Genomic DNA, 25310 nt, shown 5'->3' on the forward strand with positions numbered 1-25310 from the left:
ACATCTATAATCCCAGCACTTTCGGAGGCCAAGGCAGGCAGATCATTTGAGGTCAGGAGTTCAAGACCAGTCTGACCAACATGGTGAAAGCCCACCTCTACTAAAAATACAAAAAAATTAGCCAGGCATAGTGGCACATGCCTGTAGTCCCAGCTACTCAGGAGGCTGAGGCAGGAGAATCACTTGAACCCAGGAGGTGGAGGTTGCAGTGAGCCAAGATCATGCCATTGCACTCCAGCCTGTGCGACAGAGCGAGACTCTCTCAAAAAAAAAAAGAAGAAAAGAAATGAAATGGGAGATATTACAACCAATACCACAGAAATACTAAAGATCATTCAAGGCTACTATGAACACCTTTATGCACACAAACTAGTAAATGTAGAGGAGATGGGTAAATTTCTGGAAATATACAATCCTCCCAGATTAAATCAAGAAGAAATAGAAACTCTGAATCAAATGATAACAAGTAGCAAAATTGAAACAGTAATAAGTTGCCAACAAAAAAAGTCCAGGACCAAGTGGATTCACAGTGGAATTCCATCAGATATTCAAAGAAGAGTTGGTACCAATCTTACTGAAATTATTCCAAAAGATAAAGAGGGAATCCTCCTTAAATCATTCTGTGAAGTCAATATCACCCTAATTCCAAAACCAGGAAAGGACATAACAAGAAAAGAAAACTAAAGATAATATCCCTGATGAGCATAGATGCCAAAAATCCTTAACAAAATACTAGCTAACCAAATCCAACAGCATATAAAAAAGATAATACACCATGATCAAGTGGGTTCCATACCAGGGATGCAGGGATGGTTTAACATATGCAAGTAAATAAATGTGATACATCACAAAAACAGAAGTAAAAACAAAAATTATATGATCATCTCAATAGATGAAGAAAAAGTATTTGTCAAAATCCAGCATCACTTTATGATTAACACTCTCAGCAAAATTGGCATAGAAGGGACATACCTCAAGGTAATAAGAGCTATCTGTCTCAGACTCACAGCCAACATTATACTGAATGGGGAAAAGTTGAAAGCATTCCCCTTCAGAACTGAAACAAGATAAGGATGCCCACTTTCACCACTTCTATTCAACATAGTACAGGAAGTCCTAGCCAGAGCAATCAGACAAGAGAAAGAAATAAAGGGCATCCAAATCGGTAAAGAGGAACTCAAACTATCTCTGTAGATAAAGTGATCCTATACCTAGAAAACCCTAAAGACTCATCCAAAAACCCCCTAGATCTGACAAATGAATTCAGTAAAGCTTCAGGATACAAAATAAATGTACACAAATCAGTAGCACTGCTATTCACCAACCGTGACCAAGCTGAGAAACAAATCAAGAACTCAATCCCTTTTACAAAACAAATTTAGGAATATACCTAACCAATGATGTGAAAGATTTCTACAAGGAAAACTACAAAAAACTGCTGAAAGAAGTCATTGATGACACAAACAAATGGAAACACATCCCATGCTCATGGATTGGAAGAATCAATATTGTGAAAATGGCCATACTATCCAAAGCAATCTACAAATTCAATGCAATTCCCATCAAAATACCAGCATTATTTTTCACAGAATTAGAAAAAAAATCCACAAATTCATATGAAACCAAAAAAGAGCCCAAATACTCAAAGCAATCCTAAGCAAAAGAACAAATCTGAGGGAATCACATTACCTGATTTCAAACTATACTACAAGTCTATAGTTTCCAAAACAGCATGGTCCTGGTATAAAAATAGGCATGTAAACCAATGGAACAGAATAGAGAACCCAGAAATAAAGTGAAATACTTGCAACCAACTGATCTTCTACAAAGCAAACAAAACATAAAGTGGGGAAAGGACACCCTATACCACAAATGATGCTTGGATAATTGGCACGCGACACATAGAATAATGAAACTGGATTCTCATCTCTCACCTTACACAAAAATCTACTCGAGATTAATGAAGGACTTCAATCTAAGACCTGAAATCATAAAAATTCTAGAAGATAATATTGGAAAAACTCTTCTGGACATTGGGTTAGGCAGAGTTCATGACCAAGAACCCAAAAGCAAATGTAACAAAGACAAATAGATGGGACCCAATTAAACTAAAAAGCTTCTGCACAACAAAAGAAATAATCAGCAAACAGACAACCCAGAGTGGGAGAAAATATTCACAAACGATGCATCTGACAAAGATTCAGAATCCACAAAATCTGACAAATATTCAGAATCCACAAGGAACTCAAAAAAAATCAGCAAGAAAAAGAAATAATCCCATCAAAAAGTGGGCAAAGTACATGAATAGACAATTCTCAAAAGAAGATATACAAATGGCCAACAGACATATGAAAAAAATGCTGTCAACATCACTAATTATCAGGGAAATGCAAATGAAAATCACAGTGAGATACCACCTTACTCCTGCAAGAATGGCCATAATTTAAAAATTAAAAAAAAAAAAGTTGTTTGTGTGGATGTGGTGAAAAGGAACACTTTTTTTTTTTTTTTTTTGAGACAGAGTCTCACTGTCTCACCAGGCTGGAGTGCAGTGGCACAATTTTGGCTCACTGCAACCTCCACCCCCCAGGTTCAAATGATTCTTCTGCCTCAGCCTCCCCAGTGGCTGGGACTACAGGCATGCACCACCACACCCAGCTAATTTTTGTATTTTTGGTACAGATGCGGTTTCACTGTGTTGGCCAGGATGGTCTTGATCTCTCGACCTCGTGATCTGCCCACCTCAGCCTCCCAAAGTACTGGGATTACAGGTGTGAGCCACCACACCTGGCCAAGGGAACACTTTTACATTGCTAGTGGAAATGTAAGGTAGTACAACCACTATAGGAAACAGTATAAAGATTCTTTAAAGAACTAAAAGTAGAATTATCATTTGATCCAGCAATCCCACTGCTGGGTATCTACCAGAGGAAAAGCAGTCATTATATGAAAAAGACACTTGCCCACACATATTTATAGCAGCACAATTCACAACTGCAAACAAAATGGAACCAGCCTGAGTGCACATCAACCAATGAGTAGATAAATAAGTATGGTATATATACACCATGGAATACTACTCAGCTGTAAAAAGGAATGAAGTAACGGCATTTGCAGAAAACCGGATGGAGTTGGAGAACATTATTCTGAGTGAAGTAACTCAGGAATGGGAAACCAAATATCATGTTCTCACCTATAAGTGGGAGCTAAGCTATGAGGATGTAAAGGCATAAGAATGATATAATGGACTTTGGAGACTGGGGGAAGGGTGGAAGGTGGGTAAGGGATAAAAGACTACACATTGGGTACAATATTCACTGCTAGGGTGGCAGGTGGACCAAAATCTCAGAAATCACCACTAAAGTAAGCAAAAAACCACCTGTTCCCCAAAAACTATTGAAATAAATAAATTAATACATAAAACTCTAATTAGACTGATTAGGGAAAAAAAGGAAAAGCACAGATCACCATTCAGTAACAAAAGAGGAGACATCCTGTAATCATTAAGAGATGATTAAGGATATCCAATATGTGTACCACATAGTTAATTTGGAAAAAAATATTTTTAATAAATAGTTCTGAAACAATAGGATATTCACATGCAACAGAATAAAGTTGAACTCTTTCATCATACCATAAGCAAAATGAATTCAAAATGGATCGTTAATTGATATGTTAAATCTAAAAGCACAAACCTTGTAGCGGAAACTATTGAAGTAAACCTTCATGGCTTTGGGCTAGAAAAAGCCTTCTAATACAATATAAAATATATAAACAACAAAAGAAAAATAAATTGAACTTCATAAAAATCAAAAGCTTTGTGCTTTAAAGAATATTATTTTAAAAAGTGAAAAGACAACCAAAGATATAACTGAAAATATGTGCACACCATATATCTGATAAGGGACTTGTATCCAAGATATACAAAGAGCTCTTACAAGTCAATAATAAAAAGACAAATAACCTACTTTTTAAAAATAGGCAAAGGATCTCATCTTAATCTGTTTGGGATGCTATAGCAGAATGCAATAAACTAGGTGGCTTATAAACAACAGAAATCTACTTCTCATAGATCTGGAGGCTGTGAAGTTCAAGATCAAGGCACCAGTAGATTCAGGGAAAGGTGAAGGTCTACTTCTTGGTCCCTTTCTTCTCACTGTGTCTTCACATAGTGGAAGGGGTGAGGAAGCTGTCTAGGAACTCTTTACTAAGGACACTAATCCCATTCATGAGGGCTCCACTCTCACGACCTAACCACCTACTAAAGGTGCCACTTCCTAATACAATCACAGGAGGGGTTAGGATATCAACATATAAAATTTGGCGGGACACAAACATTCAGTCTATAATGTATCTGAGTAGACATTTGTCCAAAAAATATATACAAATGGCCCAAAAAGAGATGCTTAATATCATTAGCCATTAGAAAATTTCAAGTCAAAACCATGAGATACCACTTCATAACCACTAGGATGACTATAATAAAAATAAATGGAAGATAACAAGTGTTGGCAAGGATATGAACAAATTGGAACTTTCGTATATGAGGATGTACAATGCAACTGCTGTGGAAAATATTCTTGAGATTTCCCCAAAAATATTAAATAGTTACTAGATGTTCCACCAATTTCACACCTAGCATATACTCATGAAAATTGAAAATATTTGTTCAAAAAAAGCATACATGAATATTCACAGTGGCATTATTTATAGTAGTCAAAAAGTGAAACCAACCCAAATAAGTAATAATTGATGAATAGGGAAATAAAATGTGGCATATCTATCTGAATCATTATTTTTCAGTAATAAAAATGAGTGAAGTACATGCTACAACATAGATAGACCTGCAAACATAACGTTATGAGAAAGAAGCCAGCCCCAAAAGTCCATTTATTGTATAATATCATTTATATGAAATGTCCCATATAAGAAAATCTATAAACATGTAAAATAGATTAGTATTTGGAGGCCTAGAGGGTTGAGGGGAAATTGGGAATGGTTGCTGAATGATATGTGGTTTCTTTTTAAGGTTATCAAAATGTTCTAAAATTGATTGTGGTGATGGTTGTACAACTCTGTGAATATTTTAGGATACTGAACCCACCAATATATAAAAATATACATCACACCCTCTTAAAATGGCATCAAAGAAACATGTACTACTTAGGGGCAATTTAACAAAACTTGTAAGATATTTAGATTGAAAACTGCCAAGTTTACTGAGAGATATTTTATTTTCAACTTTTATTTTAGAATCAGAGGGTACATGTGCAAGTTTACTACAAAGGTATATTGTGTGATGCTGAGGTTTGGGGTATGACTGAACCTGTAACCCAGGTAGAAAGCATAGTACCCAAAAGGTAGTTTATCAGCCCTTGCCTTCTCCCTCACTCCCTCCTCTAGTAGCCCCAGTGTCTATTGTTCCCATCTTTATGTCCATATGTATTCAATGTTTATCTCCCACCTATACGTGAGAGTATGTGGTATTTGGTTTTCTGTTTCTGCATTAGTTTGCTTAGAGTAATGGCCTCCAGCTGCACCCATGTTGATGCAAAGGATATGATTTCTTTCTTGTTGTGGCTGTGTAATATTCCATGGTGTATTTGTCCCATATTTTCTTTTTCCAGTCCACCATTGATGGTCACCTGGGTTGATTCCATGTTTTTGTCAAATGGTAGTTCAGCTCTTATTTCTTTGAGAAATCTCCAAATTACTCTCCCCAGTGGCTGGTCTTAAAATTACACTCCCACCAACAGGGTATAAATGTCCCTTTTTCTCTGCAGCCTTGCCAACATCTGTTATTATTATTTTTTTTACTTTCTAATAAAACCATTCTGGTGTGAGATGATATCTCATTGTGGTTTTGATTTGCTTTTCTCTGATTAGAGATGATGAGCATTTTTCATATGTTTGGGGGCCATTTCTATGACTTCTTTTGAAAAGTGTCTGTTCATGTCCTTTGCCCAATTTTTAATGGGGTTATTTGCTTTTTTGCTTGTTGATTTGTTAAAGTTCCTTACAGATTCTGGATATTAGGATTTTGTCAGATGCACAGCTTGCTTTGAATATTTTCTCCCATTCAGTATGTTGCCTGTTTACTCTGTTAATGGATCTTTTATTTTTCCACAGAAGTGCTTTATTTTAATTAGGTTCTATTTGTCAATTTTTGTTTTTGTTGCAATTGCTTTTGAGGATTTAGCTGTACATCCTTTGCTAAAGCTGATATTAACAGGGATATTTAGGGTACTTCCTAGGTTTTCTTCTAGGATTTTTATAGTTCGAGGTCATAAATGTAAGTGTTTAATCCATCTTGAGTTGATTTTTCTATGTAATATGTAGGGGTCCAGTTTCATTCTTCTACATATGAATAGCCAGTTATCCCAGCACCATTTATTGAATAAGGAGTCCTTTCACCGTTGCTTATTTTTGTCGAGTTTGTCAAGGATCAGATGGTTGTAGGGGTGCAGCTTTATTTCTGGGTTCTTTATTCTGTTCCATTGGTCTATGTATCTGTTTTCATACTAGTGTGATGCTCTTTTGGTTACTGTAGCCTTATAGTATAGTTTGAAGTCAGATAATGTGAGGTCTCCAACTTTGCTCTTTTTGCTTAAGATTTCTTTGGCTATTCAGGCTATATTTTGGTTCCATATGAATTTTAAAATAGTTTTTTCTAGTTCTGTCAAGAATAACATTGGTAGCTTGATAGAAATACTGTTGAGTCTGTAGATTGCTTTGGGCAGTATGGCCATTTTAACAATGTGGATTCTTCCAATCCATGAGCATAGAATATTTTTCCATCTATTTATGTCATCTCTGATTTCGTTCAGCAGTGTTTCGTAGTTCTCCTTGTAGAGACCTTTCACCTCCTTGGTTAGCTGTGCTCCTACGTATTTTTTTGTGGCTATTGAAAATAGGATTGTTTTCTTGATTTGGCTCGCAGCTAGAATGTTACTGGTATATGGAAATGCTACTGATTTTTGTACATTGATTTTGTATCCCAAAACTTTACTGAAGTAGTTTATTGGTTCTAGGGGGCCTTTTGGTGGAGTCTTTGGGGTTTTCTGGGTATGGAATCACATCATCAGCAAAGAGAGATAGTTTGATGCTGTTCTTGCGTGGATGCCTTTTATTTCTTTCTCTTGCCTGATTGCTCTGACATAGTACTTCCAGACCTATGGTTAAATAGAAGTGAGAGTAGGTATACTTGTCTTATTGCAGGTCTCAAGGAAAAAAGTTTCAGCTTCTGCCCATTCTGTATATTGGCTGTGGGTTTGTCACAGATGGGTCTTATTATTTTGAGGTGTTTTTCCATTGATGTTTAGTTTGTTGACGGTTTTTATCATGAAGGGATGTTGGATTTTACCAAAAGCTTTTTCTGTGTCTATTGAGATGACCATATGATTTTTGTTTATAATTTTGTATATGTGGTAAATCACATTTATTGATTTGCATATGTTGAACCAACCTTGCATTCCACGAATAAAGCCTCCATCATGGTGAATCAACTTTGTGATGTGGTCTTGGATCCAGTTTGCTAATATTTTGTTGAAGATTTTTGTATCTGTGTTCATCAGGGATATTGACCTGAAGTTTTCTTTTTTCTTTCTGTCTGTGCTAGATTTTGGTGTCAGGATGATGCTGGCTTTGTAGAATGAGGTAAGAGGCCCCTTCTCTGTGATTTTTTGGAATAGTTTTAGTAAAATTGGTTCCAGTTCTTCTGAGAGATCTTTTTAAAGACCTAAATAAATAGTGAAGTATCCTATGTTCATATATAGAAAGGCATCACATTTCTGGAATTGCATTTCTCCCATATCAGTTTAAACATTCATTGCAAATCCAATCATAATCTCAGCAGAATTTTCTATAGAATTTGATAAGCTTAATATAAAATGTATTGGAAATGCAAATGATTTCATTATACAAACAATCTTGAAGAAGAATCAAGCTGGAGGACTTAAACCACCTTACGTCCAGTCTTGTTACACAGTGGCTCTAATTGCAACAGTGTGGTATTGTCAGGACAGACGCATATATTCATGGAATCAAATAGATACCAAAGAAATATACCCATGTGTGTACAGTCAATTGACTTCTGACAAAGGTACTAACTCAATCTGGGTGAGCACCATTAATCAGTTTCTAGTGCGGCTAGGATAAAAGCAGGCAGAGGAACATGGAGGGATTAGACTGGTTAAGTCTTCTGGCCTTCATCTTTCTCCTGTACTGGATGCTTTCTGCCCTCAAATATCAGACTCCAAGTTCTTCAGCTTTTGGACTCTTGGACTTACACCAGTGGTTTGCCACAGGCTCTCGGGCCTTCAGCCACAGACCGAAGGCTGCGTTATTGGCTTCCCTACTTTTGAGGTTTTGGGACTCGGACTGGCTTCCTGGCTCCTCAGCTTGCAGATAGCCTATTGTGGGACTTCAGCTTATGATCATGTCAGTCAATTCTCCTAATAAACTCCCCTTCATATATTCATCTATTAGTTCTGTCCTTTTAGAGAACTCTGACTAATACACATATTCACCATAATGTAGAATCATTGGGAACCCTGAGCTTGTTTTCCTGCAATGGTCCCATCTAGGGGTGGTGGGAGACAATGATGGATTATCAGGCATTAGATTCTCATAAGGAGCACGCAGCCTACATTCCTTTCGTGTGTAGTTCACAATAGTGTTCGCGTTCTTCTGAGAATCTAATGCCACTGCTGATCTGACAGGAGGCAGAGCTCAGCTTTGCTGGCTCGCCTGCCACTCACCTCTGGCTGTGTGGCCTGGTTCCTAACGGGCCACAAACCATGGCCCAGGGGTTGGGAACCCCTGTCTTAAGACACAAAAGCAATAGCCATAACAGGAAAAAAAAAAAAGATAAATTAGGTTTTATAAAAACCACATTTAATCATCAAAAGTCACAATTAAAAGTATTAATAAGAGGCATATGCTGAGAGAAAATATTCAGAAAGGATTCACCTGCTTTAGACTCGTATCTACATTGTAAAAAGAACCTCTTAAACTCAACTATAAAAAGATATACCCAGGCATGGTGGCTAACACCTGTAGTCCCAGCACTTTGGGAAGCTGAAGTGGGTGGATCATTTGAGGTCAGGAGTTCAAGACCAGCCTTGCCAACACGGTGAAACCCTGTCTCTACTAAAAATACAAAAATTAGCTGGGCATGGTGGCACCCGCTTGTAATCCCAGCTACTTGGGAGGCCGAGGCAAGGGAATTGCCTGAACCTGGGAGGCAGAAGTTGCAGTGAGCAGAGATCGCACCACTGCATTCCAGCCTGGGTGACAGAGCAAGACTCTGTCTCAGAAAACAAACAAACAAAAAAAAGAACCACATGCCCTAATTTAGACTGACACTATTGATTTTCTGATGACAAATCTGTGAAAATATGTGACTGAACCAATTATGCAATGTTATGTACCTCACATTTATAAATAAGTAGATAGCTGTATTAATCATGTGAAATATTCCACAACTAGCTCTTAACAAATTTCTTAGTAGAATTTTAACACTTGGACCCCATGACTGGGAAAACATCCTTGCTGACTTAAAGAAGATATGAAAGGTTGAACTCCTATGGAGAACCACCTTTTATGGTAGAAATGGAGAGATGTCTTCCAATTATATCTGTGGAAAAATTATTCTAATCTATTTAAATTATGAATATATTTACCACTATTTTCATGTGCCTAAGAATGAAGAGAGAAGAAATTTTGGAATGTGGTCCTGCTAATAATTGATGACTCTACTCACTTAGACTAGGTTTTTCTGGCATGAGTTCCAACTATATAAATATCTTCAGGGATTCAGATAAAAAGTTTTAAATTCCATCAATGTCCTAAGAACAGAGATTGTTGAAAGTCTTACTATTTTGGCATTCATTTCTCCTTGGTCTTGTAGGCATGAACAAATCTGAAAATTTATTAAAATAACTGCATTCTCTCAATCACATGTATGAGGAATTATATAATAATAAAAATAATAGTTGCAATTTCAGTGGAGATTATTATTTGTCAGGAACTATCTATATTTGATACATTTACTTAATTTTTTTGCACGCATACCATGATATGGTTTGGCTCTGTGTCCCCACCCAAATCTCAGCTTGAATTGTAGTTGCCATAATCCCTACGTGTCATGGGAATGACCTGGTGGGAGGTAATTTAATCATGGGGCAGTTACCTAATGCTGTTCTCAAGATAGTGAGTGAGTCATCATGAGATCTGATGGTTTTATAAGGGGCTTTTAGCCCTTTTGCTCAGCACTTCTCTTTGCTGCCACCATGTGAAGAAGGACATGTTTACTTCCTCTTCTGCCATGATTGTAAGTTTCCTGAGGCTTCCCCAGCCCTGTGGAACTGTGAGTCAATTAACCTCTTTCCTTTATAAATTACCCAGTCTTGGGCAATTCTTTATAGCAGTGTGAGAATGCACTAACACAGTAAATTGGTACCAGGTAGTGGGGTGCTGCTGTAAAGATACCCAAAAATGTAGAAGCAACTTTGGAAATGGATAACAGGCAGAGGCTGGAACAGTTTGGAGGGCTCAGAAGAAGACAGGAAGATGTGGGAAAGTTTGGAACTTCCTAGAGATTTACTGAATGGCTTTGATCAAAATGTTGATAGTGACATAGACAATGAAGTCCAGGCTGAAGTGGTCTCAGATGGAGATGAGGAACTTGTTGGGAACTGGGGTAAAGGTGACTCTTGCTACATTTTAGCAAAGAGACTGGCAGCATTTTGCCCGTTCTAGAGATCTGTGGAAGTTTGAAAGTGAGAGAGATGATTTAGGACATCTGGTGGAAGAATTTTCAAAGCAGCAAAGTGTTTGAGAGGTGACTTGGTGCTATTAAAAGCATTCACTTTTATGTATTCACAAAGATATGGTTTGGAATTGGAACTTATATTTAAAAGGGAAGCGGAGCATAAAAGTTTGGAAAATTTGTAGCCAGATTATATGATAGAAAAGAAAACCCCATTTTCTGGGGAGAAATTCAAGCCAGCTGCAAAAATCCTCATAAGTAATGAGGAGTGAAATGTTAATTGCCAAGACAATGGGAGAAATGTCTCCAGTGCATGTCAGAGGTCTTCACAGCAGCCCCTCCCATCACAGACCCAGAAGCCTAGCAGGAAATAATGGTTTCATGGGCCAAGCCCAGGGCTTGCTGCTTTGTGCAGTCTCAGGAGTTGGTGCCCTGCATCCCAGCCATGGCTAAAAGGGGCCAACATACAGCTCAGGCTATTGCTTCAGAGGGTGCAAGCCCCAAGCTTTGGTGGCTTACACATGATGTTGGGACTGCAGGTGCACATAAGTCTAGAATTGAGGTTTCAGAACCTCCATGTAGATTTCAGAGGATGTATGGAAACGCCTGGATGTCGAGTCAGAAGTTTGCTGCAGGGGTGGAGCCCACATGAAGAACCTCTGCTAGGGCAATGGGAAAGGAAAATGTGGGGTTGGAGCCCCCATACGGAGCCCCACTGGGGCACTGCCTCGTGGAGCTGTAAGAAGAGGGCCACCATCCTCCAGACCCCAGAATGGTAGATCCACTAACAGCTTGTGCTGTGCACCTGGAAAAGCTGCAGACACTCAACATCAGCCCATGAAAGCAGCTGAGAGGGGGGCTTTACCCTGCAAAGCTGCAGGAGTGGAGCTGCCCAAGACCATGGGAGCCTATCTCTTACATCAGCATGCCCTGGATATGAGACATGGAGTCAAAGGAGGTCATTTCAGAGCTTTAAGATTTGGCTGCCCTGCTGGATTTCAGACTTACTTGGGGCCTTGGCCCTTTTGTTTTGGCCAATTTCTCCCATTTGGAATGGGTGTATTTACCCAATTCCTGTATCTGCATTGTATCTAGAAAGTGACTAACTTGCTTTTGATTTTACAGGCTCATAGGTGAAGGGACTTGCCTCATCTCAGATGTGACTTTGGACTTGGACTTTTGGGTTAATGCTGGAATGAGTTAAGACTTGCTGGGACTGTTGGAAGGGCATGATTGTGTTTTGAAATGTGAGCACATGAGATTTTGGAGGGGCCAGGGGCAGAATGATATGAGTTGGCTCTGTGTCCCCACCCAAATCTCACCTTGAATTGTAGTTCCCATAATCCCCACATGTCATGGAAGGGACCCAGTTGAAGGTAATTTAATCATGGGGGTAGTTACCCACATGCTCTTCTTGAGATAGTGAGTGAATCCTTATGAGATCTGATGGTTTTATAGGGGCTTTTCACCCTTTTGCTCAGCACTTCTCCTTGCTGCTGCCATATGAGAAAGGAAGTGTTTGCTTCTCTTTCTGACATGACTAAGTTTTCTGAGGCATCCCTAGCCCTGCAGAACTGTGAGTCAAATGAACCTCTTTCTTTTATAAATTACCCAGTCTCAGGCAGTTCTGTATAGCAGTATGAGAACAGACTAATACATAACATCTCTAGAAGCAAGTAATATGGTCCTTTGTATTTATAGGTGAGATAATCAGGGTTTAGATATATAGGTGAAAATTGTAGATCACACATTTAGTAAATGTCAGTTTGGGGTTTTAGTTCAAGGCATTTGACTTCAGAGTCCACACTTACCAACATCTAATCTCTTATGATTAAGAGTATTTAATCATACTTAGATACTAAGGAGGCTGATGTGGAATGATTACCTGAGCCCAGGAGGAGAAGGTTGCAGGTTGCAATGAGCCTTGATCACATACAGCACTGCACTCCAGCCTGGGCAACAGAGTGAGTGAGACCCTGTCTCAAAAAAAAAAAAAAAAAGTATTTGCCTGGCAATAAAGAAACCAAAATAAAGATAGCACTGAGATAACGTAATTGTATACATGGCTATACCATTGATACTCATTGTATGAGGGGGTCTCATTTCCATGTCTGTGAAATTCTCCTGAATTGAATTCACCAAAAATAGTAGAGCTCTTCCTGTGTACTGTACCTGGAACTTTACCAGGTTTCTGCAAATACAAATGGAAACAATTCATTGCTCCTGCCTACGAAGAAGTAGAACTATGATAAAAATAAGAAAATGCCTTCCCAATAATAGGGAGTTGTACTATGCAAGTAATGTGAAGCCCAGCAATGGGAATCATAGTCCAGCCATGAAGGCATAGTCATGGGAGAAGAGAGAGGGTGGGGATGGCTTCCAGGAGGGTGTGAAGAGGGGATTCAGTACTGAAGGGGGAAAAGATGGATCAGGATTAATTCATGTATTTTGATGATGGCAATAATGTTGGCTGAGATTGAAGGAAGTGGTAATATTTGTAAGAAATAATTTTTCTTGCTTTTCTTCTTAGACATTCACTATGTGCTTATTTTCCCCATAAGATGAATAAAAACAACAAACTTTACAGTTTCGTAGCCAAAAGAAATGTTGCTTTCTCTGAAGTCGGCATTGGGATCTCTGCCAATGCCATGCTCCTTCTCTTCCATGTCCTCATGTGCCTTCTCAAGCACAGGACCAAGCCCACTGACTTGATCATTGGTCATGTGGCTCTAATCCATATCATATTGCTGCTACCCACACGGTTCATAGCTACAGATATTTTCGGGTCTCAGGATTCAGGGGATGGCATCAAACATAAGTCAGTTATCTACAGGTACAGGTTGATGAGAGGCCTCTCCATTTCCACCATCTGCCTGCTGAGTATCCTCCCGGCCATCACCTGCAGCCCCAGAAGCTCCTGTTTGGCAGTATTCAAAGATTCTCACATCATGAACCACTTTGCTTTCTCTTCCTGTGGGTCTTCCACATATCCATTAGTGAAAGCTTCTTAGTCTCCACTCTTCCCATCAAAAATGTTGCCTCAAATAGCCTTACATTTGTCACTCAATCCTGCTCTGCTGGGACCCTGAGTTGCTTCCTTGGGCAGACAGTTTTCACACTGATGACACTTCAGGATGTCTCCCTTGCAGGGCTCAGGGGCCCCTCCAGTGGATACATGGTGATTCTCTTGTCCAGGCAGAACAGGCAGTCCCAGCATTTTCACAGCACCAACCTTTCTCCAAAAGCACCCCCAGAAAAAATGGCCATGCAGACCATTCTTCTGCTCGTGAGTTGCTTTGTGATTGTGTATGATTCGGACTGTGTTGTCGCCTCCTGCTCAGGACTGGTGTGGAACAGTGATCCAGTCCGTCATTGAGTCCAGATGCTGGTGGACAATGGCTACGCCACCATCAGTCCTTCAGTGCTAGTCAGTACTGAAAAATGAATGATCAAGGTCTGAACATCCATGTGGGAGAAGGACAATAAATCCCTAATTATTCAGTAATGCATAATGTCTCTTAAGATAAGCATATCCTTTTTAAAATGATTAATCCCATCATAGGGGATAAGCTTTCTAGGTTCATTTAATCATATGGGGTTATGCTTTTTCTGTTAAGTCTATTTACTTTGAAACATGTTACTAAGAAGTATACAGTAGACAGTTTAACCCTATAACTACTGAGATAACACAAGGATCTAATTCAAACCAGACACATAAAACTGGAGCTTTGAGTTTCAAACTCCAAAGATAAAACAGAGATGAATGAGTGTCCGAAGATGGACCTTGGAGCCATGAAGATGCAGCAAGCTGGGATAATAAAAAGGCACAGGGAGGCTGTGGGGTGGCTGTGGCTTCTGCCTCACATGTGGTCCACATGCTGATATTTACAATGTGTGTGCTTTAAGTATGTACATTTTGTCACTTATAAACCAGCAAAGCTGTTAATAAAATAGAAAGTCTGAACAGAAATACAACAAATAAAGAGATGCATTTGGTAATCAAAAAACTTCCCACAAAGAAAACCCCAAACCAGAAGGATTCATCACTGATAAATTGTATGAAATGTTTAATGAAGAATTAACACCAATGCTTCACAGAGTCTCCATCCTCCTCCGCCCTCCACAGCAACAAATGACTACCTCTCCCCATGACTCAGATCTCTCCAGGGTTCACAGGGCAAAGTCTCCCAGAAAAAAACACCTTTCAGAGTCCCAAGTCCCTGTCACTCTGCACTAAATCCCACCAGTGCCCACAGCCAGAAGGAAAACTTTTAAAATGTGAGAATATCATTAAAAAGTCAGAAAATAACAGATGCTGGGGATGATGTGGAGAAATAGGAATGCTTTTACACTGTTAATGGGAGTGTAAATTAGTTCAACCATTGTGAAAGACAGTGTGGCGATTCCTCAAGGATCTAGAACCAGAAATGCCATTTGACCCATTACTGGGTACATACCCAAAGGATTATAAATCATTCTACTATAAAGACAACGCACACATGTTTATTTCAGCACTATTCACAATAGCAAAGACTTGGAACCAACCCAGATGCTCATCAATGATAGAATGGATAAAGAAAATGTGGCACATATGGAATACTATGCAGCCATAAAAAAGGATGAGTTCATGTCCTTTGCAGGGATATGGATAAAAGTGCATCATTCTCAGCAAACTAACACAAGAACAGAAAACCAAACACTGCAGGTTCTCACTTACAAGTGGGAGTTGAACAATGAGAACGCATGGACACAGGAAGAGGAACATCATACACCAGAGCCTGTTGTGGGGTTGGGGGTTAGGGGAGGGATAGTAGGAGAAATACCTAATGTAGGTGATGGGTTCATGGGTGCAGCAAACCAGTATGGCACATGTGTACCTATGTAATAAACCTGCACATTCTGCACATGTACCCCAGAACTTAAAGTGTAATTTAAAAATAAATTAATTTTTTTAAAAAAGAATCTGTCCCTCACCTGCTTTATCTCCTCTACAGCTCTGCATTGTTATGAGAATAAAATCCTAAAATCCAAAGTCCTTGTACTGTCCACCCCTCTGAGTTCACCTCAACGTTGCCCTTCATCCAATGCGTATAACATCTCAGCCTTGCCTTTCTCTTGGAATGGTGGTGAGACTGGGGGATGTCCTTTGGGAGATGTGACTTCCCTTGTTGCCTGTATAGTGCCACACCCAGGAGGGGTTGGTGAAGAGGCTCTCAAACAGGCCTGCCCTCAGAAGGGTTAATGTGGCCTCTTCATCCCATGGTTGCCATGGGAACAGTTCTTGTCCTTCAGGAAGCAGGGAGAGCAGTTCCCTATTTTGAAGAAGACTTGAGGGGTTTTCCTCTAATCCATGTGCCCAGAGAGGGGCAGGAAGCCTAGGGCCAGCTGCCTCTGCTGCTGGGTGTGTGACGGCTGTACCCACACCCCACCAGCCAGGAGGGGCTGTTTTGAAATGCAGCCTTGGGAAAAAGCCAAACAAGCCAGGGCAAGGAAAAAAATGGCTGCCTGGAAGAAGACAGTGGCCACTTCCTCCACAGACCTTGAATCCCACCCAGTGATAAAAATCCCACCCAGTGATAAAAACTCTGAGCTGGCCCTGCCCAGCCTCCATATGTCATGAGATGTATGGAAAGGATGGAGCACAGAACAGGTGCTCTGCAGGCATCCACTGTCAGCATTTATTACTGTCATTGCTATGACTGCCTGTTATTAGCACCACTACCTGCCTCCTCACCTGGCTGATGCACTGGATGTCCAGGTTCCTTTGATCCTAACCTCTGGGATCAAAGCTGGGCATGGGCACAGCTCTGTCACATACCCAGCAGGCTCTGAGGTGGACACCTGGCTGGTCCTTGGATGGCGATGGTCCCTTGACCCCCACCCACTTCCAGCACTCCTGCTGGGTTTTCACCGCAAGGTTGCTGGCAGCTGCTGGCCTTCTGATCGTCCAAAGTAGATAGAGGGCAGGATGGAAAGAGCAGAAAGAAAGGGGGAGAGAGGGAAAGCCTGCTCAGATGTCAACACTGCTGGCGTCTGCCTTAGAGGTTCCTGTCCTCCACCTTCCAGGCTCCTTCAGAAAAGTGTAGAGAGGCTCTTGCCCCCAAAAGGCAAAGCCATGGACTGCAAGCATTCACAGAGTAGTAAATGGGTAAATGGGATGCGAGTCCTGGCTGGGCTGTAAGGGCAAGTCACTTCCCCTCTCTGGGCCTCAGGTTTTTCCATCTGTGAAATGGGTATATAATAACTCCTTTATAGAATTCTTGGGATGAATACATATGTTAAAGGCTCAAGAAAGTAGCGATGATGGTCATCACCCCCACACATCATGTCTTTTGTGGGTATTTACAGTTACTCCCCCTGAATTCAGTGAGTGGCTGTGGCTCAGTCCCATAAATACAACCACCAGTATTGGCAGTGGGTGTTTGTAAAGCCAAAAATCTTTCCTATCCATTTTCTCATTAGGAACAGCAAACAAAGGAATAAGCATTTCAACTTCATAGCCCATCACTCCACACTATTGTATGGCTTCAGCTACACAAGCTCAGACCTGTGATTTTCCCAACTGGCCTTGGGTGCTATGATCTTTTTAAGTAGACTTTGCTTAGCATCAAAGCCCAAATTCAACAGTAGTGGAAAGGACTTAGCAAAGCCTTGTCCCTCATGTCCTCCCTTCTCCTTTGCATGGGTCGACAGCAGAGTAACACTGGTGGTGAATTGAATTATCTGAGCCTCCCTCATCTGCTCCCACCCTGGGGGTTCTAGGGTTTTTTGCTTTTATTGCTAATCTCAGAAACAAGCTCAAATTTTACAAACATACTTTTCTTTTTCCATCAAACATTGAAGCAATTTATCTACTCATTCATCTGTACCCACATTTAAACACAGATATACCTGCTCCATGACCTCCATCACTTCCCTTGACTCCATTACCTACACTACCTCCATCAACTCAATCCTTTCCACCACTTCCCTTGACTCCATCACCTCTACTACCTCCATCAACTTAATCCACTCCATCACTTGTCCCACCTCCATCACTCGACTGCCTCTATCACCTCCACCACCTCCCTCAACTCCATCACCTCCCTCAACTCCACCATCTCCACCACCTCCATCATCTCCCTTGGCTCTGTCATCTATACCACCTCCATAAACTCAATCCACTCCATCACCTGTTCCATGTCCACCATCTCCTTCACCTCTTCCAGTTCCACCATGTCTACATCATCTATCAATTCCACCACTTCCAATTCTTCCACCAAATATATTATGTCCTCCAGCTGCACCACAATTTTCACAACTACATCAATTACCCTTTCGACCTCCACCACCACCACCACCTCGACCTCCTCTCCACCATCACTAGTTTCTACTACCACCTCTGCCTCCTTTACCTCCAACACCACCTCCACCATCTCTGTTTCTGCTACTGCCACCTTCGCCACCTCTGCCACCTCCACCATCACCTCCATCTCCATCCCTGCCACACCTCCATGCATGGACCCATAAAATGTATCAAGAGCCTAAGTAACACCAAATTCAGCCACAGATTTTCTACTCGAGTCACAAGTATTTCTCCACAAAAGGCTGGAGGATTAAGGAATCTGTGGTGGCTTAGAAATGGAAAGGACTTTGAAAGGATCAAATTCAGTGCCTAATTTTACAGCTGGAGAAATCAGATCTGCCTCAGGCACCACCTCTACCAAGCCAAAGCCCTGGACACTCCTCCAGCAGGCCAGACCTTCTCCCACCTCGGTGAAGTCTTTGCCCCAGCAATTCCTCCTACTGGGAAGGCCTCTCCTCTGGTTGAACCCTCCGCACTGGGGTCCTCCTCTGAGTTCCCACAGGCGCCTGTGCGTTCCCATCCCAGCACGAGCCTCGGGGTAGCAGAACTATCTGCCTGTGTCTGTGTGGACAAGCAGACTGGGAATTCCTGGGAGGTGGAGGCTTGGTCTGAGTCATCTATGTCGCCGAGCGCCAGGCAGGTACCTGTGAGGGGCTACGCGGTGTGTGCTGAGTGGATAAGGAAAGGCTCCTCATTAACTGGGTCTCCCTTACCAATGTCACCTCCTCAGGGAGGCCTTCCTTGACCACCCATTCTCTACTCCAGTGGTTCTCAAACCGGAAGGTTTGATAAAAACACGGGGTTTCTGATTCAGTGAGGCTGGGGAGGGCCCCAAGAATGCGTGGCGCCCTCTGAGAGCCACCGCTCAGCTCCATTGCCCTGGTTTCCCTCCCTCGCTTTGAAATGGTGTCTCCGGCGACTTCCTCCCGTCTAAGCTCCATGAGGGCAAGAATTTGGGGCTGTCTTGTTCTGTGCTCCGCGCAGAGGCTGGCGCGGCACTGAACGAATGTCCAGAGTTAAAGGGATAGATGGTCCGCTGGGCGAAGGAGCCAGGAACATCCCAGAAGCCCAACTCGCTGAGTTCTGGTCCCTCAAACCTCACGAGCCTCCTGCGGTGCCCATGGCCACGGCCCCTTTAAATGTGCGCAGGGACGCCCCGACCCTCGCCTCCCTGGATCCCTGACCCAGAAGGAAAACAAAAACAAAATTCTTCCTCTTGGGGAGCGGAGGAAACGTCTGGGAGGGAACGGAGGTGCAGCTGCGGCGCAGGCAGACGCGCAGGCGAAGGCGCGGCGGCCAGAGCGCAGGGTTCTGGCGCGGAGCCCTGAGCCCGGAGCGGACGCGAAGCCACGCGCTGCCCCGGCCGCCGCCCACGCGACCTCCGGCTGCGCCGACGCAAGCGCGCCAGGGCCCCCGCCCGGGCGCTGGAAGTTGGAGCTCCCGGGGCGCCTGGGACGAGCTTCCCAGGATTCCCCGACCTTCCCGTGCTGCTCGGCCTTGGCCGAAGCATGCGCGGCTCCGGGGTCCCCTCGCCGAGAATCGGGGTCCCCCCCCACCGTCCAAATCGCCCCGCCTCAGGGACCCGCCTCAGCCTTGGCGAGGCCGCGCCCTGGCCGTGTGAGCCCGTATGGCACTCTCACGGCAGTCCCCAGAGTGAGGGTCCCTTCCACAACGGAGAAAGACGTTCCTTTCGCAAAAGCGACTTAGTCGGGTCCCCAAACCCTTGCCCTCCACTCCCAGACGTCACAGACAGGCCTCGCTCCCTTCTCAGGGGCCCCACCTGACTGAGGCTTGGCTGGACACAGTCCTGAAGCATGCAGATTCCAGACATGACCCCCAGCAGAAGCACACATCACTGTTTCAAACCTTTGGTGTGTCATTCGTGAAGGGATGAGATGGCAGCTATTCAGTCATAGTACTCCAAGGGTCCCTGGCTCTACCCTCCAGTTATTCTAACTCAACGGTGAGTTCTCAGCAGAGGCTGTCTTCTCTTGATTCTAGGAGACCCTGCCGTCTGCAGTGCTATGCGTGTAGCTAGTAAGTACCCAATGGAGTAGCTGTAGAAGGGGGGATGTAAGCTCCATGAGGGCAGCAGGGAGGGTGACGGCAAGTTCATCCTTTTCCCATGGTTGCTGGGTCATAGAAAGTGTTTATCAGTAGCTGTTGGATGAATGAATGCACTGACCTGGACACTTCATTTGAGGAGCATAGGATTTCATTTGGTTGATTTTCGTTAGTTGGGCTGCGTGTAGAAGGAAGGTCTGTTCACTTTGTTTACAGAATGAATCTTTAGTGGAAAATCAAGGCGTTTTAAAGATTCTGGTGGAGGGCATAAGCCCAACACAAAGCACAGGAGGTGGGCTTCACATGGGTGGATGGAACCATCTACAGCGTCCCCTGCAAGTGGTGTGTAGGAGACTCTGAATGGAAATAAAGTCAATCGTGCTTTTTCTCCTTTTCTTTATTTTTGTCCTCTAGATTTGCCAAAACCACGTGTTGCTCCCAAGCCAAAGACTACCAGTCCACTGACGCCAGTGACAGCGCCCAAATTCCCTTCCTCAACCAGGCCCGAGAGTCTTCACACTCCAAACTCCATATTCAGAAGCCCGAAGCCCCCCATTGCCCCCAAGCCCAGGCTGACTTTCCCAAACGAGTGGAGAGCCAGTGTGTACCTGAATGACAGCTTGAACAAATGCAGCAATGGGCGGCTGCTCTGTGTAGACAGGGGGCTTGATGAGGGGCCCCAGTCCCTCCCAAAGTGCTACTGGGTCAGAGACTGATGAGGATTACATGGTGGTCCCCAGGGCTCCGCCGAGGGAGGACAAACCGAAGGATGGGGGCAGTGCAGGGAACGCAGCCCTGGCGTCTCCCGAGGCCTCTGCAGAAGAGGAAGAGGAGCGTGAGGAGGGAGGCGAGGCATGTGGCCTGGAGAGGACAGGAGCTGGTGAGGACTCGGCGGCGACTGCTGCCCCAGCTGCAGTATTGCTGAGCAGGGAGGGTGAAGAAGGCACAGACCTCACTCCTGAGGACCAAGGAGAGGGCTGCAGATGAGCCAGGGACACAGGAGCAGGTGTCCAGAAGTGAGGAGGAAGAGAAGCTGGTGCAGCCACACAGGGAGTGCAGCCTGGAGAACGGCAGGCCTTGGGCTGGGAAGGGGGTCTTCCACAACGACTTCCTCCTGCCTCACATCCATGGAGAGGACCACAAGCCCCCCGACACCCCCAGGGAGGCAGAGGAGGATGATGAGGAAGGCTGTGCCAGCACAGACCAGCGGGGGCATATGAGGGTTCGGATCCTGACAGGCCCACCGAGGACATGGGAAAGGATGCTGAGGATGCCAGTGAGGAGTCCCCTGAGAAGGAGGAGCCGGCCGGAGTCCAGGAGGCAGAGACGGCCATGGACAGCCCTGAGGTTCTTGAGGAGGGATGTGAAGAGGCCACAGACCTCATAGGTGGGGAACAGGTCGACCTCAGTGAACTACCTGACCATGAGGAGAAAAGCAACCAGAAAGTGGCAGCTGCCACCCTGGAGGACCGCACACAGGATGAGCCTGCCGAGGAGAGCTGCCAGATCGTCCTATTCCAGAACAACTGCATGGACAACTTTGTGACTTCCCTCACAGGAAGCCCCTACGAGTTCTTCCCATCCAAGGGCACCTCTTTTTGCAGCAAGAGCTGTTCTCCTCTTTCTGAGTCAGTGAAAATCTTAGAATCAGAGCAGGCACGAAAGCTGGGGCTGTGTGCGGAGGAGGACCCCGTGGTTGAGGCTTTGTGTGGCCAGCGTGGATCCCTGCAAGATGGAGCGGCGGAGGGTCCCACAGTCCCTGATGTGGTGGTCCTGCCGAAGGAGGAGGAGGAGGAGGTGGGGGAGGAGGAGGAGAAGAAGGAGGTCGTTGCGGATGACATGCTGGCCAACCCCTATGTGATGGGAGTGGGCCTGCCGGGGGGATGAGGGGGAGGAAGAGGAGGAGGAGTTTGTGGATGACACCCTGGCCAACCCCTATGTGATGGGAGTGGGCCTGCCAGGAAGAGGAGGGGAGGAGGAGGAGGAGGCCATGGATGACACGCTAGCCAGCCTCTATGTGATGGGAGTGAGCCTCCCGGGAGGAGGAGGGGGAAGAGGAGGAGGAGGTCGTTTATGACACACTGTCCAACCCCTATGTGATGGGAGTGGGCCTGCTGGTCTGACAGCCCCTGGAGAAGGAGGGCAGGCTGCATTGGATGCCCTGGGTTGTTATGGCTCAAAAGAAGAAGTGAACTGTGAGGGAGAGGGCAGCCTGGTCTCAGTGGACAGGAAGAACATTGGCACAAGGGCCACTCTGGGAAGGTGGCCAGAAACCATCCCAGAAACTGCCCCCAAAGAAACCAGATCTGAGGCAGGTTCCTCAGCCCCTGTCATCGGAGGTGCCACAGAGGAGGCAGGAAAGAGCTTTTGTCACTGAAGGGAAGCCCGTGGAAGCCAGCAGGGCCCAGGGCCTTCACTTTATACCCTCAGTCATTCTCCATGGAAGGCCAAGAGATTCCTGTTCCCGTCTCTGTGTACTGGGAGCCAGAACGGTTGGGGTTAGATGACCACAGGATAAAGAGGAAAAAGGAACATCTCTCTGTGGTGTCTGGGAGTTTCTCCCAGAGAAACCACCTTCCATCCAGCGGCACCTCCACGCCTTCTTCCATGGTCGACATCCCACCTCCTTTCGACCTGGCCTGCATCACCAAGAAGCCCATCACAAAGAGCTCTCCCTCACTCCTGATCGAGAGCGACTCCCCAGACAAGTACAAGAAGAAGTAGTCATCCTTTAAGCGGTTCCTTAAACTGACGTTTAAGAAGATGGAGAGGCCAGGTGCGGTGGCTCATGCCTGTCATCCCAGCACTTTGGGAAGCTGAGGCGGGCAGATCACCTAGGGTCAGGAGTTCGAGAGCAGCCTGGTCAACATGGCGAAACCCTGTCTCTACTAAAAATACAAAAATTAGCCAGGCGTGGTGGTGTGCACCTGTAATCCCAGCTACTCGGGAGGCTGAAACAGGAGAATTGCTTGAACCTGGGAGGCGGAGGTTGCAGTGAGCCGAGATTGTGCCACTGCACTCCAGCCTGGGCAATAAGAGTGAGACTCCATCTCAAAAAAAAAAAGAAGACAGAGAGTAAATTGCAGTGAAGATGTCTTCATCCAGGTCCCTCTTCAGAATCCAGCTGCCACAGGCCTTCCAGGATTCTGGAAGTGGACCAGAGAAGCCTCAGTAACTCCCCTCAGCTTAAGTCTTGAACTGGGAAGCTCCAGGCTTCTGAATCCCCCTCCTCCCTCATCTTTTATAGAGATGGCAAGAGGAAAGGTGTCCCCTTCAGCAGGACGGTGTCCAGAGTGGAGTCTTTCAAAGACCGCACCCGGCCGCCCTTTCTGCCCTTGCCACTGGCCAAGCCACTATCTATCTCCTTCCCCAGCGCTGACCATTCAAACTATGAGAACATTCCAACCATGAACTCGGACTATGAGAATATCCAGATTCTGCCCCGGAGGCCTGCAGGGCTGGTGTGTTCAGGAAGCTGTTTGAAGATCAGAGCAGATCCCTGTCCACAGCAAACTAAAATGATGGCTACGTGGACATGAGCAGCTTCAACACCTTTGAGAACAATCAGCAGAGCACAGACCAGGACGCAGAAAGGTACCTGACATTCTGTTTCCTTTCTCGTTTGGTAGCTGTAACTATTCAAAAGGCAGCGTGGGTGTGGGGGACAGATGGACTTGCTTTCCAACCTCAGGCTCTGTTTCCCACTAGCTGCACTGACTTGGGGTGAGTGGCTTTATATCTCTGAACCCTAGTTACTTCATCCATGAAATAGGACTCATGCTACCTCACAGCAGATATTTAAGAATATCAGAGTAGATATTCTATGTGAAAGCAGTGTATAAAATGCAAAATATGGTACACGTAAGAGCATTTTTTTTTTTTGAGACAGACTCTCACTCTGTCGCCCAGGCTGGAGTGCAGTGGCACCATGTCAGTTCACTGCAAACTCCGTCTCCTGAGTTCAAGCAGTTCTCCTGCCTCAGCCTCCCAGGTAGCTTGGATTACAGGCACCCACCATCATGCCCAGCTAATTTTTATATTTTTAGTAGAGACGGGGTTTCACCATGTTGGCCAGGCTGGTCTCGAACTCCTGACATCAGGTGATCCGCCCACCTCGGCCTCCTAAAGACAGCATTTTTATTTACATTATTTGGGGGACAGTTATATCTCCTAGGTAGATGGCTTTGTGACTCCCCTCAGAGTGTCACCAAGAGAGAAAGTTTTGGAATCTTGCCAAACTAAATGTCTTTTTTTTTTTTTTTGAGACGGAGTCTCACTCTGTTGCCCAGGCTGGAGTGCAGTGGAGCCATCTTGGCTCACTGCAACCTCTGCCACCCGGGTTCAAGTGATTCTCCTGCCTCAGCCTCCCAAGTAGCGGGGATTACAGGTGCCTGCCATCACACCCGGCTAATTTTTGTATTTTTTTAGTAGAGACAGGGTTTCACCATGTTGGCCTGGTTGGTCTTGAACTCCTGACTTCGTGATCTACCTGCCTCGGCCTCCCAAAGTGCTGGGATTACAGGTGTGAGCTACCATGCCTGGCCCCAAACTAAATATCTTTCACCATCAGGAAAATAGCCTAAATTGAGATTGATACTTTTTATTGAGTAAATATACACTGTATTCAATAAGGAACTAGAAAATAAATTTTATTTGAATTGTTTAAGGAGCTAATGGTGTGGCTCACACCTGAAATCCCATCACTCTGGGAGGCCGAGGCAGGTGGATCACTTGAGTTCAGGAGTTCGAGACTAGCCTGGCCAACATGGTGAAACCCTGTCTCTAATAAAAATATAAAAATTAGCCAGGTGTGATGGCAGGCACCTGTAATCCTAGCTACTCAGGAGGCTGAGGCACGAGAATCGCTTGAACTCTGGAGGTGGAGTTTGCAGTGAGCCGAGACTGCGCCACTGCACTCCAGCCTGGCCGACAGAGCAAGACTTAGTTTCAAAAAAAAAAAAAAGAGCTAATGGTGCTGTTACAGGAAAGGGGTCCCAATCCAGACCCCAAGAGACGGTTCTTGGATCTTAAGCAAGAAAGAATTTACGGTGAGTCGCTACAGTGCCAAGTAAAAGCAACTTTATTAAGTTATTAAGAAAGTAAAGTAGTGAAAGCACAGCTACTCCATAG

At 44.3% G+C, this 25310-nt stretch overlaps 1 pseudogene; it reads left to right on the top strand.

Annotated features, from left to right (window-relative positions):
* The first annotated feature begins 18735 nt into the window (after positions 1–18735).
* Positions 18736–23907, top strand: LOC116466546 (FYVE, RhoGEF and PH domain-containing protein 5-like; annotated as a pseudogene).
* Positions 23908–25310: the final 1403 nt, after the last annotated feature.

This window comes from Hylobates moloch, unplaced genomic scaffold (assembly GCF_009828535.3).
Source record: "Hylobates moloch isolate HMO894 unplaced genomic scaffold, HMol_V3 SCAFFOLD_4, whole genome shotgun sequence".
Classification (NCBI taxonomy): Eukaryota; Metazoa; Chordata; class Mammalia; order Primates; family Hylobatidae; genus Hylobates; species Hylobates moloch.